Genomic DNA, 23,249 nt, shown 5'->3' with positions numbered 1-23,249 from the left:
TGAATTAAATTCGGATTCTGAGTATTCTGCTTATGGATTGTTTTTATTTATAGTAGAGTATTTTATTTATATATGGGTAGGAAAATGAAAACACATGTCTGCTTCATACATTATAAATTTAGTTTATAAAATTTATTGTTCTTGTGTTCATTTCAGCAAAATCATGAATTGGCTATTTTTAATATCATCATATAATTCGTATTCTAGCGATAATGTTGTTTAGATGATGAAGATATTAAATGTATATATTGCATGTGGTATGAAAAAACATGTTAAATAAAATTTTTTTCAAAATGCTCAAAATTTGGATGCATTGTTATCATAAATGTAAATCACAATAAATAAGAAAATGCATTTTTTGCATTCAAAATTTATATTTCTTTTAAAATGCTTTACGATTATTAAAACCCAGTGGCAACAGGAGGCTAGATTGACATAAGTATCCATGTTTAACTTAATATAGGTACAGATGGTTATGTGAGAAACTATATTATTGGGTTAGTATACACACATCTATCTCCTTACTCTCTCAGCTGGGAGAGCCTGAAAATCATATTTTGCTAGCAATGAGCATACCTAGTACACAGATCTTGGTTTTGTATGCCATTATCCAACAAAAGGAACCATGGGTTCTTGGAGAAATGGCTGATTCTAAAACTGGGGCAGAAAATATTCAAAGTGAGCCTAAAACATCTTGTAGTACCAGAAAGTAAATATGTGCTCAAAAACTAGACAAAACAACTACAACAAAACCACATGCAATGATGTGATATCTCAAAGGGACACAAACACCAAGCAAAGGAGATCCCAATGGCTAAAGCTGGGACAACTTCCACACCAATTAAGTTGTCTTTGGTTATTACTCAATGTATAAAATAAATAAATAAATATATAAATTCATATTTATATAAATAGATGATTGAATAAATTATTAATTGGGTATGAGGAGGCAAATCTCCCATGCAGAAGAATTCCAAATAAATTATGTAGTTCATCTACCCTAAGGGGAGGGAGCATAAACCTCTACTCCTTAATTGTGAGCTGTGTATGGTGATTTCCTTTCAAGGAGAACAACATAGAAAGGAGAAAAAGACTAGCTTTAAAGTAGAGAAACCTGACTAACCTGACCTCAGCCAGGTAATCAGGTTCAGTATCAGCAGTCACAAATCATGTTGAGAATGTGATATGATGGGAAGGACACTTCTGGGGTCTTCCTCTTCAAAACCCATGATCCCTATCTAAGCATGTAAAAATCAGCCAAATTCCATTAGATGAGAAACCTACAATACACCTGACTAGTACTCCTTACAGTTACCAGGTTCATTACTAGGGAATCCTGAGAAACAGTCACAGTCTGGTCCAGCATATAAGAAGCCTGGGAGCCATCACTCCCAACTGTGAAAGAAAAACACTGAAGAAACTGAAAGTCAACAGCCTTCTCAGATCCATCAGACAACTGAGGTCACAGGGCAAACTGCTGCCCCTGCAAATTGAAAAGTAGATATGGAGAATCACAATTTAAAAGAGTGGAAGCCCAGGGGCAGAAAACTTTACAAGAACTGGTACTGGAGTGGGAAAACTTGAACTGTAATTGACAAATCTGGTCTGTGCAGACAAGCCTGAGAGTTAAACACTACGAAGGGCCCCATCTTAAGAGTCCCCCACACTTTAGCAAGTATTGCCCCCAGGAGCTCTACCAGGTTTTCACAGTGGCAATGGGAGAAAAATTCCCTTGTGCTTGCAGCGGGAAGAGTGGAAAAGGAGCCACTTTGAAATATGCCCAGAGCCTTCTGTTCTTGACAAGCCTGTCCCCAAGAAAAACAGTTTTACCTACTGGGGTTTTATCAAAGCCCAAGTGACCTGGGAGGAGGAAAATATTTAAATTCTGGGCCACTCTATCCTTCCTGTCTCATCTGAGGGAAGGACTGAGCAGCACTTGTGAAGGTCACAGCTAGATGCACAGGGTCACCAAAAGACAGGCCTAATCATAGGAGTGTCAGGTGATTCTGCGCACCACACCACACCATGCCACAGCATTAACAGGGCTCCTGGCTGGGCGCGGTGGCTCGCGCTTGTAATCCCAGCACTTTGGGAGGCCGAGGCGGGCAGATCACGAGGTCAGGAGATCGAGACCATGGTGAAACCCCATCTCTACTAAAAATATAGAAAATAGGCCGGGCGTGGTGGCCGGCGCCTGTAGTCCCAGTTACTCGGAGAGGCTGAGGCAGGAGCATGGCGTGAACCCAGGAGGCGGAGCTTGCAGTGAGCTGAGAACGCGCCACTGCACTCCAGCCTGGGTGACAGAGCGAGACTCAGTCTCAAAAACAAAAACAAAAAACAAAAAACAAAAAAAAACAGGGCTCCTGTATGATAATGGCGAAATACAACTGAAAGACCCATGTGACTCAGACCTTATTTAAGAAGTCTCTAGGGAAACCCAAGGCAACAGAGGCAATAGAAACAGGAGCACCCAAGAAATTTTATCCTCAAACCCTTAGAGCTATAGTAACTGTAAACACAGTCTAACCCCTAGCTAGGTCAATATAAAATTTTACACTAAAGGCCTACGTGCCTCAGTCTCTATTATCCACTACATTATGTCTGGCTTTCAACAATAAATTGAAAAGTCTATTACAAGACCAAAAACACAGTTTAAAGAGACAGAGCAGCAACAGAACCCAATTCAGATATGGCACAGACGCTACCATGTAATGTCATGGCGAATTTCCTTGTTCCGACCCAATGATTAGTGGTGAAACTGGAGTGAAGGAGGGGGCTAAAGGGCCAGGTAGTTGTTATCCTTTCTGTAATTTATATTAATGTATCTTAGCTTCCAACCACTGTGGCCACATTAAACATGTATAATACCTATGCCAAACCTCCAAACCGCAAATAATGGAAAAATCGCTATAAGTTATTAATGGGTGTTCTGCCCTTGTTGCTGCATATAATTTTGCTAATTAATCACTTGCTAATTGACCATTTCGTAATCAAGATACTGTATGAATAGACAAATAGATCAATGAAACAGAATACACAGCCCAGAAATAGACCCACAAAAATATAGTCAATAGACTTTGACAAAGGGGCAAAGGCAATGTGATGGAGAAAAGTCAACAAATAGTCCTCGAATGACTGGGCATATACATGCAAAAAAGTGAGTCAACACACAGGCCTTACACCCTCTGCAAAAATTAACTCAAAATGCATCATAGCCCTAAATGTAAAACACAAAATCATAAAACCCCTAGAAGATAACATAGTAGAAAATCTAGATACCCTGATTATGTCAATGACTTTTTAGATATAACATAAAGGCACAACTTATAAAAGAAAAGTTGATAAGCTGGATGGCATTAAAATTAACTTCTGCTCTGGAAAAGATAATTTCAAGAGAATGAGAAAACTAGCCCCAGACTAGGCTAAAATATTTTCAAAAGACATATCTGCTAAAGGACTGTTACTCAAAATGTACCAAGAATTCTCAAAACTCAACAATAAGATTAACAGTCCAATTTAAAAAAATGGGCAAAAGACCTGAACATACAGTTCACCAAAGAAGACAAGCACATAGCAAGTAAACATATGAAAAGATGCTCAGCATCATTTGTCGTTAGGAAAATGCAAGTTAAAACAAAAATGAGATACCACTACACACTATTAGAGTGGCCAAGATAAATCCAAAACACTGACAACTCCAAATGCTGGTGAAGACACGGAGCAACAGGGTCTCTCATTCAGTGCTGGTGGGAATGCAGATGGCACAGCCACCTAGGAGGACTCCCTGGCAGTGTCTGACAAAGTTAGACACACTCTCACCCTATGATCCAGCAATCTTGCTTCTTGGTGTTTATTCAAGTGAGTTAGAAATTTATGTCCACACAAAACCTGCACACAGATGTTTATAGAAGCTTTACTTATGTTTGCCAAAATTTGTAAGTTACTAAAATGTTCTTTAGTAGGTGAGTGGATAAACTGTAGTACTTCCAGACAACGAATTATTATTCAGTAAAACTCGAAAAACAAATGAGTCATCCAGCCTTGAAAAGACACGAAGGAGACTGAAATGCATATTAGTAATTAAAGAAGCCCAGTAGAAAAGGCTACATACTGCATCAGTGCAATTATATGCCATTCTTGCAAAGGGAAGACTATGGCCACAGCACAAAGGCAAGTGGTTGCCAAGTCATGCAGGGAGGGAAGGATGAACGGGTGGAGTGCTGGGGACTTGGGGGGCATCATGCTATGATGATGGATACATGTCATTACACATTTGCCAACATCCATAGAATGTACACCGAAAACAAGCCCTAACATAAGCTGCGGACTTTGGGTGATGATTATGTGCATCAGTTGTAACACACGTGCACTCTGGTGTGGGAAACGGATCATGGGGGAAGCTGTGGGACAGAAGGCAGGGGTCTATGGGAATTCTCTGTACTTTATACTCTAGAAACTTCTCTAAAATATAAAGTTTACTAATTTTTTTTTTAAAAAGCACTTGTTTCTCTCCTGGTAGATTGACCCACTTTGGTATTTTCCCAGACTTTCCTGCACTTGAGAATTATCTGGGATGCTTATAAAAAGTCAGATTTCTGAGTTTTGCATAGAACAATGGAATCTCCACAGAAGAGATCTGAAAATCCACATCTTTCACAAACTCCCAAAGGCAGTTCTTATCAGTTGGAAACTTTGGGAATTGTTTACTTTATTCTAAACATGAGCTTCCCTAGACAAAAGGATTTTTTTTTCATTTTAAAGTATTGAGTAATGAAAATACTTTCAAAGACATTCTCATTTACTCCTTATCTTGACCTCCTGAAGGACAATCAGAGGACATATGTCTTCTTGAAAACTGGGTGACGGCGTAGGAGAATCACACCTGTCATCAACATTCTGAGCACATGGATAAATGAGGCACTCTTGCGTAATCACAGGATCTGTTTGTCATCATCCACTCATGGCCAGGAGAGGAATGAGAGGGCTCCACGCCAGTGAGGGAAGGCAGGTGTTCTTCATTTGCCATGGGCACAGACTGACTGTGCCAGGCAGACCCCACACTGACAGCATCATTAACTTCTCTGATGAAGATGTGATCCCAGCTCTTTGGGAGGCCGAGGTGGGAGGATCAGTAGAGGCTAGGAGTTCAAGACCAGCCCAGGTGACTTAGGAAGACCTCTTTACAAAAAAAAAAAAAAAAAAAAAAAAAAGGCTGGGCATGGTGGTGTTTCCCTGTAGTCCCAGCTACTTGGGGGGCTGAGGTGGGAGGATCACTTGAGCCCGGGAGTTTGAGGCTGCAGTGAGCTGTGATCGTGCCATCATACTCCAGCCTGGGTTGACAGAACAAGACCCTGACTCTAAATAAATAATAACAATAATAAATGCATACTCCAAGTCTAATATAAACATGATGAGTATCCTTTTCTGTCTACTCTATCTCAGTGATTTGGAAGAGGAAACCTCAAGGACCATTTTTGTTTGTTCCCCATCAAAACAAAAATCACAAAATATTGGGCCTGAAATAGGAAGGTGAGCCCAGCTATACTTTTGGGATCCATACCTCCCCTTTGGATATTTGAGAAAAAGGATCTTGAAGAGACTGAACCTCCAATGTTAGATGAGGAGGGGAAGGGGGCAGCTCGTCCACTCAGGAGGAAGTTCAAAGAGGTCCTCACAGATGCTCGCCAGTACCTGGTGGAGAGAGCACCTGTGTGCAGAGCCGCCCCCTGACAAAGGTGAACCTGGGCCTGTCTTCACACCTGTGCCCTAACACAGAATTCACAGGAATATCCCACAAAAATCTCCTCCTTTCCAGATTCCTTAAGACCCAATTCTCAATTACTCAACACTTCACGGTCTCCTCTCTCTATGGACTGTGTAGTAAGGCAGGCTGGGCCACCACCTCTCTTTCCCATTTGTATTTAACATCTGTATAAAATCGAGGGACTCAGTAATGAAAGCACTCTCCAGTGGAGGAGGATGTGAGATTCTAGAATCTCAGGGCTGCAGAGAACCATGGATCACTTCCACTCAAACCTCCACTTCTAACAAATAAGAAAACATACATGTATTAAGTGGGCCCAAAATCAAATCCCACGTGCAGTCAAGATTTCTTTGAGGAGAATACTATGAGGAAGAAAGGTATGGGATATGCCTGATAAAATAAAAGCTAAATAAAAACTGGGAAGTGCTTCTCTGAGCAGTTGTCCAGTGCTAACTCTGTGTCGAGTATTTCTAAGTGTTTTACATATATTAACTCATTAGTACATAATTCTCCAAAGAACTCCATGAAGTAGGAAATTTTATTATCTCCTCTTTACAGAGGTGGAAATTGAGGCACAGAGAAGGTGAACAACTTGCCCAAGATCACACAGCCAGGAAGTGACAGAACTGGGCTGTGAATAAGGCTCCCAAATGAACCTGGGTTCCTAATCAGAAGCTGGAAGCTTTTAGCTGGAGCTTTAAAGACACAAAGGATAGTAGGACTCAAGACAGAAAGGGAGAGAGGGCGGAGGACACCCAACACACCAGCACCAGCATAATAGCTGCCACCCAGCAGGGGTGTTTGCTGTGTGTTATCATTCCAGGCTGGTTAAGGTGCATCCAAAGAGCCACGTTCAAACAATGTGCTCATTTGTTTAACCCCACTAATAGAGTGCTGGATGCTTTGATGAGAGAAAGACCAAAGAAACAGGTACAATCTTGTTCTCATGGGTGTGTGGGCACAGGGGCAGAGAGATATGCACCAGTTTCCACCTGAATTCACGTGAAATGATGACTGTAGCCACAGTGGGGAGGAAGCACATGCCAGGTATTATTTCTTGCATACCTCCTATTTTGAAAGTAAAAAGGCAGGACAGGCTCCCTGAAGACCGCTGCTGGAGCTGAGATCTGAAAAAGGAGGAAAAAAAGGCACTAACCAGGCAGTGGGGAAGGGACAAAAACCTAGCACTGGGTAGGGAAAGCAGCTGGCCAGAGGTGGCCAAGGTGAGAGGAGAAGGGATGGGGGCAAGATTGGATTTGCCTCTTGAAAGGATCCTCCTGACTGCACGGAGAAGAATGGACAGCCTCTCAAAGGCAAGAAGTCAGACAGAACAATATGGTGTGGGGTGGTTATGTCTGCTGGGAACGTGTGGTGGGTAGAATGTGGCCCTGCCTCTAGGCTCTGTGCATGGACCACTGTGGACACCTGCATATTCTAGGAGCCTTAATCTTACCAGATGTCTCCAAAGGCACCTGTGGTCATCAGGAAGAGTAATTATCGGCATAGAGTAAAGGCCATGAATGAGAGTTCTGGGCAGGTTTAACCCCAAACCACATTGTTCTCGATGACATTGTTCAGACTCTTTACAAATAATATACCAAGTCTTTCATTACCCAGTGTGTCTCACAGTTGAACAGAGTTGCCAGGTGAATGTGTGATGGCCATATCTGTTGGAATCTCGGTGGCTTCTGTGTTATATGGCGTATGAGTTCATAGTTCTATGAACTATGTCTAATTCCATCACTAAGACAAAGAAAATTCCCCAAACATGATAATCATCCACCAAAATACCCCCCAAAGTGCTGCATTCACTTGCTTAGGTGATTTTCTTTATGAATGGCTCAAGTTTTCATGTGTTTGAATTTTCACAAATAAAAGGAGGGCAGTTCCTCCAGCTCTTTCACGCACATATTGCTTGCATTGATGGGCTAACTTTCCTTAAAAGGTTTTCATGCAGAAAAATAAAGTTCTATTACTAAGCTACTTTCTCTCAGTCATGATTCTTTTTATTAGTTTTTCTTCTTTCCAGCAAAACCCACTATTAAACTGTGGTCACCAAGTTCACCTCTGGACACAGAAGTCACTTGTGTGGGGTGGCTGGGATGTGGCCAACAAGGGGCCCTGACCACATGCTCTCCCCACTGAAGCCAGGATACACACCACACGTGAGTCCTTGAATAATGTGAAGTTATTTCTCGCACGCCTCCTATTTTGAAAGTAACTACTTAGAAATGCGATACATTTATTGAACAAACACTAATATAGAATATTATGTCAAGCACTATTTTAACCACTTGATAAATATTAAACTATGTAGTCTTTCTGATAACTCTGTGAGACTCAGGGAAGCCATGCAACTCATCCAAAGTCACACAGCTGGAGAGCTGAGTCTCATGGCTCTGAGCCTGTGCCTCCAGCCCACCCTCTGTGCCCTGATACTCTCATAGTAAAGGGGTGTACTTGCTGACATTTCCATCTCAGTGGGGCAACCACTGAAAGGGAAGAAATAATGATAAACAAGAAAGAGGATCCAACCTTTGTCAAGGGCAAATTTGCCTACCTTGAATGTTTGCTATGCAGGATGAATCAAAGGAAACTCAAAGATCACTGGTAAAGAAGGGGTGCGAGGCCAGGAGCTTGAACCTTGGCCGTATTTTCTAACTGTGCGAACCATGGGTGTCACTTTCCCTTACATAAAATTACATGAGATTCTTTCAAAGTCCAATTCTCCAACTCTAAACCTCGAATCTAATAATCAACATAATCTTTGTTTGCTAAGGATTCTTTCCATTTATCTTAATTCTCTGCTTTTTGTGCTGTTATATAAAAATAAGTGCAGAAACATTATAGGAATATTAATTTTTCTTTGATAACTTTAGAGTTTCACAGCCCTCAGGGTTATCATTTAAACATCAATTATCCTTGCTTGGTTGCTAAGGAGAAGACTTCATTAATAGAAACTCTGTTTAATAGACACCAAACAGCAGAGTGCTTTCTATAATTGGATGGGCCACAAGTTAGCAACTTTTGAACCTCTGGGTGCCGCTTGTATATTTATCCAGTCCCTTGCAACGAGGGCATGAGAAGGCCAGGTTGGGAATCCCAGATAGGTAGGCAGGAAGGATACATCACTCACTCATGCAAACACATGGGGCAATGTTGCCCCCTGAGAAACCCTGCTCCTCCCTGGATGCAGAATGTGAGGGAAGTCCAGGGGCCTCTCCCCAGCCTTATCACTGTAGGTCAGAAACCCATAACCCAGAGACACTCATGATCCTATATGGCTCTCCACATCGTGAGTCCCATCTTTTGGTGTGTGCAAGTGAGAGGTTTGTGTGTGCAAATGCACACATTTGGTGGTAGACGAAGACAAAAGCAGAACTAACAGATTGATGAAGAAATATTTGGTTTATATTCAATTTATTTATTTATTGCAATTTGATATATTCTGTTTATGAATAATATGTGCTCATTGTAGAAATTCTGGAAAACACAGAAAAGCTTAAAGAATAAAATAAAGAGCACCGTAATCATACTGACCAAAGACACTGACATGCATATACATAACACACATGTGTATGCGTATCAGTATCTTTTTGCTGTAGAGCTCTATTTATAAAATTGAGATATTCCTATCTTGTTAATTTACTTATTTTATCCTGAACAATTTTTCATGACAATCTGCTCTCTAAAATTATAGTTTTAACAGACGAGTAAGTTTTGTATTATGGATATATCATGATTTAACTGTTTTACTGTTGATGTGAATTTTTACTATTGTGAACATTACTGTAACCATCCTAACATATAAATACGTTTCATATCTCCATTTCCTTAGGTAGACATAGGATAGATTTCTAAAAGTAGCATTAATAGATTATATATGGCTTTTGGACCTGTATTTCTTTATTGTTACTTGTACCAAATTATAAGTCTGACTCTGAGCATGGAAATGCCTATCTGTATGTGTATTCAATTTAGAAGTGAAGCTAAGGAGAGGTCTTTGCCTCAGCAGGAGCTTTGGGTCATGCCATGCCTGCAGATATCACTCTGGACATTTCAGTGTAGCCAAGGCTGGAGAAAGGACAGCAGCAGTGGGGACCCACAGTGCATGGGTTCTGGCCAGGGCTTTCTGTGCCATGCATCCAAGACCTCAACGTCAGTGTAGAAGAAGCTAGCCACAGGACACTCATGTCCTTTGACCCCATCAGAGGAAACAGCACAGTAAGCAGGGAAGCGGCCCTGGGGCAGAGCACACAGCAGACCAGGCATGTGAGGGCCTTGCTGTCCATCCTGCTTTATGTGGATGCCAGGGGGCACCAAGAGCTGGAATATTCCCTGACCTCACGCTCTGTGAGAAAATGTACAAAATATGTACTGAACCTCTTTGACTGAGATGAAGAGCCATCACGCAGGAGTTACTTAACTCTGGAAAGAGATGTTAATTTCCCTGAAAACCTGTCTGAAGATTTTACCTCAGTGCCTGTCATCACCTGTCCTGCCTGTTGAAGAGCATGTTCTTGCCCAGAAGGCTCAAAATGCTTTATCTTATTTATACCTGAAGAAAGGCCCTGCTGACGTTCGTTGTTTAGGTTTCATGTGACTTATTAATCAAGTCATCCTCCCTGCTATGCAGGCATTTCACATATACTGATAAAATGTTCTCCAGAGCAAGAATGCACAGTGAGAAGTCATCAATATTTCAGCAGGCATCTTTTCTTACAGCTGAGCTAAGTCACCTGTCCCTGCAGGTACATCGTGCACATCCATTCCCTGCCTCTCCAATCAGTTGCAGTGATGCATAGACTGGAGCTCCAGTGATGCACAGGCCTAGAGCTGCGCCCAGCCCGGCGGGAAGGAAGAATTGACAAAGAAATAGATTTGGGAATAAATGTTGTACCGAGCAGACACTGTGCTATGCCAGGCCTGCGCCAATGGATGGAATCCACAGTGACACACACAGCCTTGATCCACAAAGAGTTTAGTTCAGTGAAGGAGAAATAGATATAAAAACAAATCACAACTCAGTATTTGCCATAGCTAAGAGAGGGGACCCAGGGAAACGCACACAACTCACATTATCCATGAATATATCAGAGAAAACATAAATACCTTTAGGAATTTGCTATAGAGCTCAGTTTGGCTTTGAAAGTGGAAGGAGAAGGCATTTGCCCAGTGCTGGGAGTCAGCCCCTTCAGGGACAGCCTGGCCTGCACAGAGCCAGATCCAGTGATTCACTGATGCAGGAATATGAAGACCCGGCCACTTAGGCCCAACTCTGTACAACTTGAAAGGGTGCATTCCAGCTCTGGAGCACCCTGTGGGTCAGCCTATATCAGGGCTCCACTTTTCCTCTGCCCAGCCAGCTTCCTGACCCTTCCACATGAGCTGCAGGGGCTCCTTAATAAACATCTGCATGCTAAACCCCAAGTGAGGGTCTGCTCACCGGGAAACCCAATCTGTAGCAAAGGCAGAGTAGGGGTGAGGCCCACTGGGCCAGAGGCAATGGGAGGTAGAACACTTTGTCTGCCAATTCAAATCCACTGTTGACATCACCTGGGAGCTTCCACAGAGGCAGATCTCAGCCATGCTTATTTCCTGGTATGACCCACAGATCTTTCTTTTCCTTTGAGTATTACTGACTCATTGCTTGCCAAATGTAATTGTAGGATTTATTGTTCTATCCCGGGGCAACTCTCCATGCTAAGCCACATTAGATGCCTTGGCTCTTGATTGAAGCCCATCCTGCCTCTTTGCTGGGGCATTGTAAAAGCCCGCTCAAGTCCCCCAAGTATCTGCCGTCATGCCCACATTGCTTTCATCTGAAAATTTTACAAGATGAACTTTATTGTTCAGACCATTCATGAAAATACAGTTATATTGGCACAGAAAATGGCCCGTGAGTCAATCTATTCGATACAGTATTTCAAATGAAATAGTCTCCATGTAAGTCTGACTGTTTAATATAGTTTTCAGTTCTATTTTTACTTGCTAACTTCAAACTTTTCTTGGATTTTTAAGAACCCATTACTTGGGTAATTTAACCATATCTGACTTACACAATTTATCAAACAATTTCTCTGGCCAGATGTAGTGTTTTAAGTTGTAGAGAAAGTTAAAATTAATCTTGACCTAAAATTTTTACAATATTCCTGTAGATAAATTGTCATATCTTCTTGTTTCTTAAACCAGGATGGAAAATTGTTGGTGAGGACCTTTATTTATCAGAAAGTATGCTGCCCCACTCAGTTTTTCAGCCTCCTTGCCTCTTCTCCCGCTGACAAAGACTCCCTCTTGGATCAAACTTTAGCCAGGCTTCTCTGTGCCCTCTTCTCAATTAGGCCTCAAGCTTGACCTGCTGAGCTAGTTTTAGAAAAGGCCTCCTTGGCCAGGCGTGGTGGCTCACACCTGTAATCCCAGCACTTTGAGAGGCTGAGGAGAGCAGATCACGAGGTCAAGAGATAGAGACCATCCTGGCCAGCATGGTAAAACCCCGTCTCTTCTAAAAACACAAAAATTAGCTGGGCGTGGTGGCACACACCTGTAGTCCCAGCTACTTTGGAGGCTGAGACAGGAGAATCGCTTGAACCTGGGAGGTGGAGGTTGGGTTGCAGGGAGCTGAGATCTCACCACTGCACTCCAGCCTGGTGAGAGAGTGAGACTCCATCTAAACAAAAAAAAAAAAAAAAAAAAAAAAAGAAAGAAAGAAAGAAAAAAAGAAAAGAAAAGAAAGAAAAGACCTCATATGTTAGTTTGTCACGAATCTCCCCAGCCTTGATATGTGATCAAGTTCCTCATCCCTCACTCTTGATACCTACGTTCTTGGCCTTTTCAGCAAGAATTCTGTTAAGTTAGTTTATGCTTGAGATCTAATCAAGCTCTTTTTAGTAATTTTCCCCACTGACCCCTCACTCTGCTTGTCAGTATAAACCCCCCACCATCCCTGCTGAGTTTGGAATTGAGACCCATCTCTTTCCCCCATTGCAACAGTCTAGAGGAAAGTCTTCTTGCCATGTTTAGCAAGTGGCCAGTGCATAATTCCTCTTTAACTTTTCTCTGATGAAGCCAGTGGTTCTCAAGCTCTAGGAGATATAGACCCCTCACCGAGGCATGTGCCTTTCTTTCTGGTGGAGCATAGCTGCACATTCACATGTGGCCCAGGCATCCGTGAAGAGGCCTACTCACTGGCACCTCTCGATACCTGCCCTGACTCTATTTATGTATTTAAGGACCGAGAAATGCAAAGCCAAGCCAGGAAGAGCATTTACTCTTTTGACACAAGCAGGGGTGTCTCTGGGTGGAAACAGAACCAGACAAATCTCAAGGTAGGTGAGTGTGATGCCCTCTCCTCCTCCTCTCTACTCAGCAGCCTCCCTGATCCAAGCTCTCTGCCTTTCTACCTTCCTGTCAATACATCCAAGACTGTCAGTGGGCACATCTCGAGTGCGTGATTCACCCCAGGCTGAAGTCATGGTCCTTTCCTAACAGTCCGTGTGTTTACAGAAAAATAATCTAAGAAAACTGAAGGATTTAACCACCATTCATGCATATGTCCAGGCCCGAGCAAGTTGGGAAGAGAGTCTTTTCCAAATCATTCAAATCAAGGAGCATAATATATGGCACAGCAGTTGTCAAAGTGGGCGGCTGGACCAGCAGCATCCTATGGCCTAGGACTTGTGAGAAGCACACCTTCTGCAACCCCTGCCCAGACCTACTAAATCAGAAGTGTAGGCGTTCAGCCCAGCAATCTGTTTCCCAGGAAACCCTCCAGGGGATTCTGATGGATGCCAAAGTTTGAGAAGCACTGAAGGTGTGGTTCAGAGTGTGGGCCCCAACTCCATCCCCAGGTTTGAACTCCGATCCTGCCACTTACTAATTATGATTCTCCCGACCACTTCAATAAGCTTTCTGCTTCATCTTCCTTCCCGGTCATGTAAGGATATTGATAACAATTGTCCATAGATAATTAAATGGGTGAATGCATTTAAGACATTTGGAGCAGTGCCTGACTCAATGAATGCTACAACCAGAGGGCTGAATCAGAGAGTGGAAAGCTTGAACTAGAACCATATATACACATACTCACATACACACACTGTCACATACACACACAGTCACACACACATACAGTCACGGGCATATACACAGGCACATACCCACACATGCACACACACCAGAGTGGGCCAAAGTGGGAAAATATCTTGTGAGCTTAACATGGACAGAGACAGAAGACAAATAAAAGTCAAGAAGAGAATCAGAGAAGGGCCAGATGCCAAGAGCTATGTCCAATAGTCCACCCAAGATGAGTGATAGGAAGTTCCTCCTAATTGTTGTGGAAGTGGACAGATTAGGTGAGAAAGGAAAGAATTGAGCAGCATTAGCTCTCTCCTAACTCCTAATCTAAGGGGCACAGTGAATGCAGTAATTGGAGACTTGTTCTGACGCTAAGTGCTAATTCACTGGCACTTGCGATAGTTTGAGGTCAGAACATCGTCCTCCTTGGGAAGATCAAGCAGTGATAAAGACACTCTTGATTTGGACCCTAAACTGGGTTGATCATGTTATCAAAATGTAAGGCTCTGCAGCTACATTTTACCACCAGGAAGCCAATGACAGCACTGCGCGTGGTTTACCCCCGTGCTTCAGTTTCTAGGTTTATTTCTGACACAGGCTCCATTTGTTTCAACGCTGAGACCCTACGGGAAGAAAAGACAGGGTTAGATGCCACTTGGTAGTTTTCAAAAACACTTCTGCATGTATTTGAATTTCCGCACCATCCTATGTGGTATGCAGACACAGGTTGATTATTTATTTTGTTCATAATCATTAGCACTGTCCCAATTTACAAATGAAGAGAACAGGGCTCAGAAAGGTTAAACAACATGCCCAGATTCAGTACCTAACAGGATGCAGGGCCAGGGCCCAGACCATGTGGCTGCAGGCTCATTGCCTGTTCTGAAAGTCCAGCAGGCCCAGCCTCAGAAAGGGGACTCGGGTCAGGATTCACATGGTAGTGAACACAGATAGTTTCCATCCAAAGCCAAATCCTCAGCAAGACACTGCTTCTCCATCACTTGCGATGGTGCCAGAAATCAAAATGATGGCAAGAATGGGGCCAGGCTGGGGACCGGAGTTTCATGTACGCTGTGGGCAGAGAGTGGAAACTTGGCTAGTACTGTAGGCCTGGGAACACTTGCACTGCCTGCACAGGTGCCAAGCACCACATCCCTGCACCACAAATCCACCAAGAGTTACACTTTCTAACAGCCATTTTAAACAGCACCTCACTTTATCATTTAGGCCAAAACTTGAAAAGAATCTCTGGAGGAACACTGTCCTGAAACCAACAACTAAGGGAGAGAAAAAGCCATTAGTACTCAATGTCTTCTTAGCAAAGAAATTCTCAGAGGATTGAGGAAAGGGCCAGGTATTAGTTTCCTATTGTTGTGTAACAAATTACCACACATTTAACAGATTAAAAAAGCACATTGATTATCTTAGTTTCTGTGGGTCTGAGGTCCAGGCATACTTCAGCTAGGTTCCCTTACTTAGAGGCACACAGGCTAATATCAATGCTGGCTGGTGCTGCATTTTGACCTGAGTCTTGGCTGTAGAGCTGGGGTTTCAGGTTCTTGCTGACTGTTGGCTGGTAGCTGCTGTCCACTCTTACAGGCCACCTGAAGTTCCTCACCACATGGACTCTGAGATGGTTTGAATATCTGTCCTACCCAAATCTCATGCTGAATTGTAACCCCCACTGCTGGAGGTGGGGCCTGGTAGGAGGTGATTAGGTCACGGGGGCGGATCCCTCATGGCTTGGTGCTGTCTTCGTGATAGTGACTGGATGAGTTCTCTGGAGATCTGGTCTTTTAAGTGTGTGGCACCTGCCCCTGTCACTTACTCCTGCTTTTGCCATGTGACACGTCAGCTCCCACTTTGCCTTCTGCCATGAGTAAAAGCTCCCTGAGGCCTCCCCAGAAGCTGAACAGATAGATGCTGGCACCATGCTTCCTATAGAGCCTGCAGAACTGTGAGCCAATTAAACCTCTTTCCTTTACAGATTACTCAGCTTCACATAATTCCTTATAGTAATGCAAGAATGGAGTAGCACAGAAAATTGGTAATGAGGAATGGGAAGTTGCTGTAAAGATACCTGAAAATATGGATGTGACTTTGGAGATAGGTAACAGGCAGAGGTTGGAAGAGTTTGAAGGACTCGGAATAATAGAGGAAGATAAGAGAAAGTTGGAAATTTTCAGAGACTGGTTGTGACCAAAATGCTAATATGGACAACGAAGTCCATATTTTCCCACACCATGGGCTAGGACACACGTGATCTGGCAAAGAAGTTCTATGTTTCTTTCAAATGTGAGGAGGAGTCTGAGAACTTCACAAAAACAGGAACATTGGGAGGCAGTGATGATGGGTGAGGGCACCCCAGAGCCTGTCCTCCACAGGGCATATTGTTTTCATCTGCGAGTGATAGAAATAACAGCTGTCTCCCTCCTTTATCTTGTTAGGCTTGGTTCAGACCCATATGGTGGTCAGCATGTCCCTGATAGTAATTTTTATATGTCTGCAAACACAGCAAGGATATTTCATGTCCCAAAGCCCCGTGCATGTCCACTACTCTGTGACTTCACTTACATCATTCTATCAGTCTGGAGAGACACCCTTTGCCTCTCAGTTCATTCTTCACAAGGTCTTTCCTGATCACCAGGTTCACCCATGTCAGAAGAATCCCTACCTGAGTTCTCATAGCATGTTTCACTTACATTTATGGAAGCACAACTTTACATTAGGTGAAGCTCATTTCATACGTGCTCTGTGAGTTACATTACGAAATTATATAAAGTAGAGATCATCTCCCTAGCATGATATTTCCAGCACTTGACAAAGGTTGTGATCCATAGTAAATGCTTAACAGACATTTGATCAATCAAAGAAAAAATAAATGTGCGTAAACACCTCTACTTTAAATACTCTCAGAATCAAAGGGGTTTAAAGTCAAAGGGAATATTCTTTAGGATTGTCTTTAAATAACATAAAAGATATACGTTGATTTTATGACATTCTCTACATCACATGGAGATGGTCCTACTGAGGCTTCACATCAATGTGATTTGACAGTGACACAGAAGTTGTGTGTTTAAGTCTGAGTGCCCTAAAGAGTCAGACATTTCCTATATATATGTATTCATATCCCTTTGTGTCCAGGAAAACACATGAGGGAAATGGTGGCTTGGCGTGGTCAATGTGCACAGGATACAGTGAAGTCCACTAGACCACGTGGCATTGTCATGGATGATGCTGACCCCGGATCAAAAAGTGGTGTTCCTATAATTTACTTCCCAATTTATCTGCTTAGAAGTTCTCACTGAGATGGTCTTGACAGTTACTTTGTTACAATATATTTTGTGATGAGGTCAAGAAGCCAACGTAACTTATGGAAAGTGAGGTGAGATCTTAGGGAAACATTATTTAGATTTAGTATATCCTTAGGAAAAAGCCAGATTACTGGTTAGTTCCCACTAATGTAAGCAAATGGGCACTCAGACCTCAACAGCATCATCAGTGGCTGAGATGCTGTATAGATGAGATGATGAGATGCTCCCCCTCCCCCCTCCCCCCACCCCCTCCCCCTCCCCCTCCCTCCCCCGTGGAGGGGAATAATCAGCCACTGGTGGGGCTCTGCATGGCCCCAAGCCACTTCTCATTCCTTCTCCTGATGTGCTTTGATACAGTTCTTTTACTTGCCATGGTACTTCAGGTAGAAATAGATATATTTAAGCAGCTGTTCACTCTCATCTTAAGGACTCATTAGCATTTTAAGAGCTGTTGATAAAGAACCTAAGTGAAAGGAAAGAAGTCTGGAAAAGGAAGTTCACACAAAGACAGAGCATTGCTGAAGAGTCTCCCCTCCTCCTAAGGGCTCACCTGTGGCAGGAAGTCCGCAGCACTCATGGCAATTGATCCAACAGGCATATTTCAAATGGTAGGCAGGTATCTGAGAAAGTTGGTATGACCATGCTTTAACGTAAAACAGATTTGTCTTTCCATACTTTTGATAACACAATTAGAACAGTCTCATTGGTTCTCAAAATTAAAATGATTTTAACACTGGCCTGTAAACAATGAGGTGATGAATTAAAATTCCCTGGCTGGCTGCTCCAACGGTCTGAACAGATCTTGGGGTAACTGTTCCCTGATTCCATCTTCATCTGAATGATGCCATGGAGCTCACTCCACCCACACTTCAAATCCAAAAATCTTAGAAACTGGAGTCCACTGCAGGGTGTCCACTAAGATCACAGCCATGCTTCTAGAGAACAGATATGAAAACTCCCTCAGGGATCAGTGGGAAAGAGAATATTTAAAGGATTTTTTTTCATGGTGGCAAAACATCCTTAACTTGCACATTCTTTTTTCACTATTGTGTACAGATGGGCCACAAAAAAGTTAGGGAGAAAATAACAAATTTTATTCTCTTGAATTTCTTTCTTCAGGAAACCTGTAACAGTACACCTTTTGATGAATGCAGGCATTTTTTTGAAAAGAAATTTTCTCTACAATGTATGAAAATTACATAAGAAATGAAAATTAATTAGAAAACTGAAAGAGAAATACCTTCCAAGAAAAAAAGTGGAGGAAGGGGATATGTACCATTACTATTGCTATTCATCTCATTCTACAGAAATTTATGTTCTTTCAAGCCATCTCTCAAGGAAAAAAAAAAATCTCAGCATGAAGACTGATAGTGCTACTCTCCTTTCTCTAACACCCAGGGCTTGGGAGTTGAGTTATGACTTCCTCGTATGAAGTTATGACTTCCTAGTTATGAAGACTTTTGCCAGTTGGGTACCTCAAAGATCTGTCTCACATTCTGCTTCTGAGACACAACGACAAGGCCCACAAATCATCCCTGTGTCTCCAGGGAGTCCTAGTGAAAAGGAAGCCAGGTTTCCTTAACCCCATTGTTTTATGTGCTAGATGATTTTTTCTCAAATCATGAAACTTTCTCCTGTCACTTCTAAAATGTGACTTTCATAACAACTGGGGCAGGTAACTCAGGTATGATACTCTTCATTTCATTGACAACAAAATGGAGTCAATGGAGTGATGCCACTGGGAATAGTGAAGTAAGGATTTCCAAAAGTCTGCTTCTCAATAACAGCAGTGTGAACATTGGCAAAATTTATCACAATCAGCTTTTTCAAAACTCTACAAATTAACCAAAGGACTGTAGCAATCCAAAAGGAGTTTACTGAAACAACAACAACAACAAAATAAACAGATGAATCTTGGTAATAACAGTGGTATTTTGCTTAATCTATTCCCATGCCTCTCTCCCCAGCTCTGTGGTAGCCTTGAAAACATCAGGCTCCCAATCGTGGTAGCTGTGAAAAACAGCAGCCTAACAGGCACTGAGGGGATGAAATGAATTTTCAGCTCCCCAAAGCCCCATCCCTTGAGAACTGTCATTATGTGACTGTCCTAGAAGCTCTCAGGAAACCCCAACTTGCAGTGTCTGTCTTTATTTGACCTGACTCAGAGCTCCCTCCCTGTGAACAGCTTTTCCTCATGACATTTGTTGAAAATAATTAGTAGCAATTATTTACTATCTTAGCTGCCTGAGGTGGTGACACGGAGGAAACAAAAAGCTGATCAAAAAACTTAAAAGGAAGAGCTGAGGAAGGGGATATCTATACGAGACTTTGAAAAACTTCAAAACATCCCTGGTAATGTAGGAGGCCATATGCATGTGTGGGACTAGGTACATAGTCAGGACAAATCCCTAGACTCCAAGCTCTTATCTCTGGCTGACTTCAAAGATATGCGACCAGGAGGTAAAGACTAAGGCAGTGTTGTAAACGGCCTGCCAGAGTGCTGAAACCATGCCCCAATGCACACATTTACTCACTCAGCAAAGCCTGTGGAACTTATTGACAAGGCATTTAAAGAAACTTCTGTCTCATCATTAGTTGACCACTAAACTAACTGAACAGAGGCTTTAGAGGCCACAGAAGACAAGGAATACAGACTTTACAGAATTACTTCAGGAAAGTCACTAGGCAAACAGAAACAACAACAATTAGAAATAACCACAAACCTAGGAGAAGAGGGATATGATTTCCAAGTTATTGGATTATATTATTTAAAATGTCTAATTTTCAATAACAAAAAATGAGACATGCAAAGAACAAGAAAATATGGCCCATATATAAGAATAAAAACATCAGTCAATGGAAACTCTTCCCCAAAAACCTCAGACATCAGATTTGCTATTAAAAAAAAGACCTTATGTAACCTATTTTAAATATGTTCAAAGAACTTAAGGAAGCTTTGTGTAAAGAAGTAAAGGATAAGAACTGTATCTTCCCAGAAAAGAATATCGATAAAGAGATACAAGTGATTTTTTTAAAGAACCTAATAGAAATTCTGGAGGTGAAAATCACACTAACTGAAATGAAAAATTCACTAAAGAGTTTCAAAGGCAAATTGGAGATGGCAGAAAAATAATTAGTGACCTTGAAGATAGAACAATTGAGATTATAGAGACCAAGGAATATAAACAAAAAATAATAAAGAAAAAGGAACAGAGCCTCAGAGACCTGTAGAACTCATCGAGCACACCAACACACAGAGAGCGGGAGTTGCAGAGATAGAGAACAGAACAACAGGGGCAGAAAGAATATTTGAAAAATAATGACCAAAACCTTCTCAAATCTTATAAAAATACGTGAATGTACATGTCCAAGAAACACAATGAATTCCAAGTAGGATGAACTCAAAGATATTTATATCAAAACATATCATAATCAAATTTTCCAAAGCCAAAGATGGAGAATCTTGAAAGAAGAAAACTAGAAGTAACTCATTGTATATAGGACATTCTAAGTCAAATTACCAACTGATTTCACAATAGACACCATAGCGGCCAGAAGGTGGTGAAAGGACACTTTCAGAGTGCTCAAAGGAAAAAGCAAGCAAACAAAAAGCTGTCAACAAAGAATTCTATAAAGAGGAAAACTATCCTCCAAAAAATAATAAATTAAGACATACCCAGATTTATTTTAAAAACTGAGAGTTTGTTGCTAGAAAATTTTTCTTATGAGAATTGATACAAGGCCAGGTGCAGTGGCTCACACCTATGATCCCAGCACTTTGGAAGACCAAGGCGGGTGGATCACGAGGTCAGGAGTTCAAGATCAGCCTGGCCAAGATGGTGAAACCCCATCTCTACTAAAAATACAAAAATTAGCCAGGCGTGGTGGAGGGTGCCTGTAATCCCAGCTACTCAGGGGGCTGAGGCAGAGAATTGCTTGAACCCAGGAGGCGGAGGTTGCAGTGAGCCGAGATCACACCACTGCACTCCAGCTTTGGCGACAGAGGGAGACTCCATCTCAAGAAAAAAAAAAAAAAAGAATTGACACAAAAAACAACACTGGTAATCCCAGGACTTTGGGAGGCCAAGGCGAGCAGATCACGAAGTCAAGAGATCAAGACCATCCTGGCCAACATGGTGAAATCCCGTCTCTACTAAAAATACAAAAATTAGCTGGGCATGGTGGTGCATGCCTGTAGTCCCAGCTACTTGGGAGGCTGAGGCAGGAGAGTTGCTTGAACCTGGGAGGCAGAGGTTGCAGTGAGCTGAGATTGTGCCACTGCACTCCAGCCTGGTGACAGAGCAAGACTCCATCTCAAAAAACAAACAAACAAAAGAACACTGGTAAAGGTAAAAACAGGTAAACATAAAAGACAGCAAAGATGCAATTTTAGTTTTAACACTTTGTTCTATTTGATTTTAAATACAACTACATAAAGCAATAATCATAAAACTGTACTAATGGGCTTATAATGTATAAAGATGTAATTTCTATGATAATGATAGCATGAAGTAGGCAAGTAGGAAATGGAAGTATATAGAAGCAATGTTTTAATACACATTATTGAAATGAAGAATGAAGTTGGTATTAATCTAACTATATTATTGTACAATTAGATGTTAATTGTAATCCCCAGGAAACAATTAAGAAACTAACTCAAATTATAGTTTAAAAAAAGCAACAAGAAAATTAAAACAGTGAGCTACAAAATATCTATTTAACGCAAAAGAAGGCAGAAATAGATAAACACAAAGGACATAAGATATGTAGAAAACAATATAATGTCAGATATAAGTTCTCCCTCATCAGTAATTATATTAAACATAAATGATTAAATATTCTAACTAAAATGCTAAGATCAAAACTATCAGTAATTAAAAAAACATAATCAACTATCTTTAAGAGATAAACTTTAAATTCAAATAAACAAGTAGTTTGAAAATAAAAGAATGAAAATGATTAGCCATGCAAACAGTGCCAAAAGGCAACTGAGGGGCCTATACTAATATACAAAATAGACTTAAACATAAATAATGCTGTCAGAGACAAATGAGGACATTTGATAAAGATAAAAGTGTCAACCAAGGGAAAACATAGCAGTTATTTTTAAAAATGCACCAAATAACACAGACCAAGAACAGAAAGTGATAACTGATTTAATTAAAGGAAGAAATAAACAATTCAACAATAATAGCTGGAGACTTCAATATGCCACTTTCAGTAATAGATAGAACAACTAGACAGAGCAAGAATAAAGTTGCATGACTCTCACTTTTCAGTTTCAAAATTTACTACGATGCTATAGTGATCAACACAATGTGGAACTGGCATAAGGATTGATGTATAGATCCCTAAAATGGAATTGACAGTCCAGAAATAAGCCCTTATATTTATGGCCAGTTAACTTTTGACAAGGGTGCTAAAATTATTCAATGGAGACAGAAATGTCTTTTCAATAAATGGTGGGAAGACAACTGGATATACATATGCAAGATACTCTACCTCACACCATATAAAAAATTAACTCAAAATGTATTAAAGAGCTAAATGCAAACCTAAAGCTATAAAACTCTTACAAGAAAATGAAGAAAATCTAGGCATACATATTCATTAACTCGGATTAGGCAATGGCAATGTTTTCTTAGATATGACACCAAAAGCACAAACAAAAACAACCAAAAATAGATACACTGGATTTTTCAAATCTTATATGTGCTTCAATGGATGCCATGAAGAAAGTGAAAATTCAACCCACAGAATGGGAGGAAATATGTATCTTGCAGGTATCCAGACATTAAAGAACACTTACAACTCAATCATAAAAAAGACAAGTAATCCAATTTAAAAACAGGCAAAAAATACTCGACATCATTTTTCACTAGGCAAACACAACTAAAAACCCTAGTGAGACATAACATTATAGCCACTAGGCTGGGTATCAGATTAAAAACCCCAGTGAGATAAAACATTATAGCCACTAGGATGGGTATCAGAACAAATCATAGCCCATTACAAGTGAAGTGCTGGAGTAGATGTGAAAAAGTTGCCACCTTCCTGCATTGCTGGTGGGTGCACTGGAAAATGGTACAGCTTCATTG

The sequence above is a fragment of the Pongo abelii genome, chromosome 21 (assembly GCF_028885655.2).
Source record: "Pongo abelii isolate AG06213 chromosome 21, NHGRI_mPonAbe1-v2.0_pri, whole genome shotgun sequence".
Classification (NCBI taxonomy): domain Eukaryota; kingdom Metazoa; phylum Chordata; class Mammalia; order Primates; family Hominidae; genus Pongo; species Pongo abelii.
The sequence above is the reverse complement of the archived record's forward strand: the minus strand, read 5'-3'. Positions refer to the sequence as shown.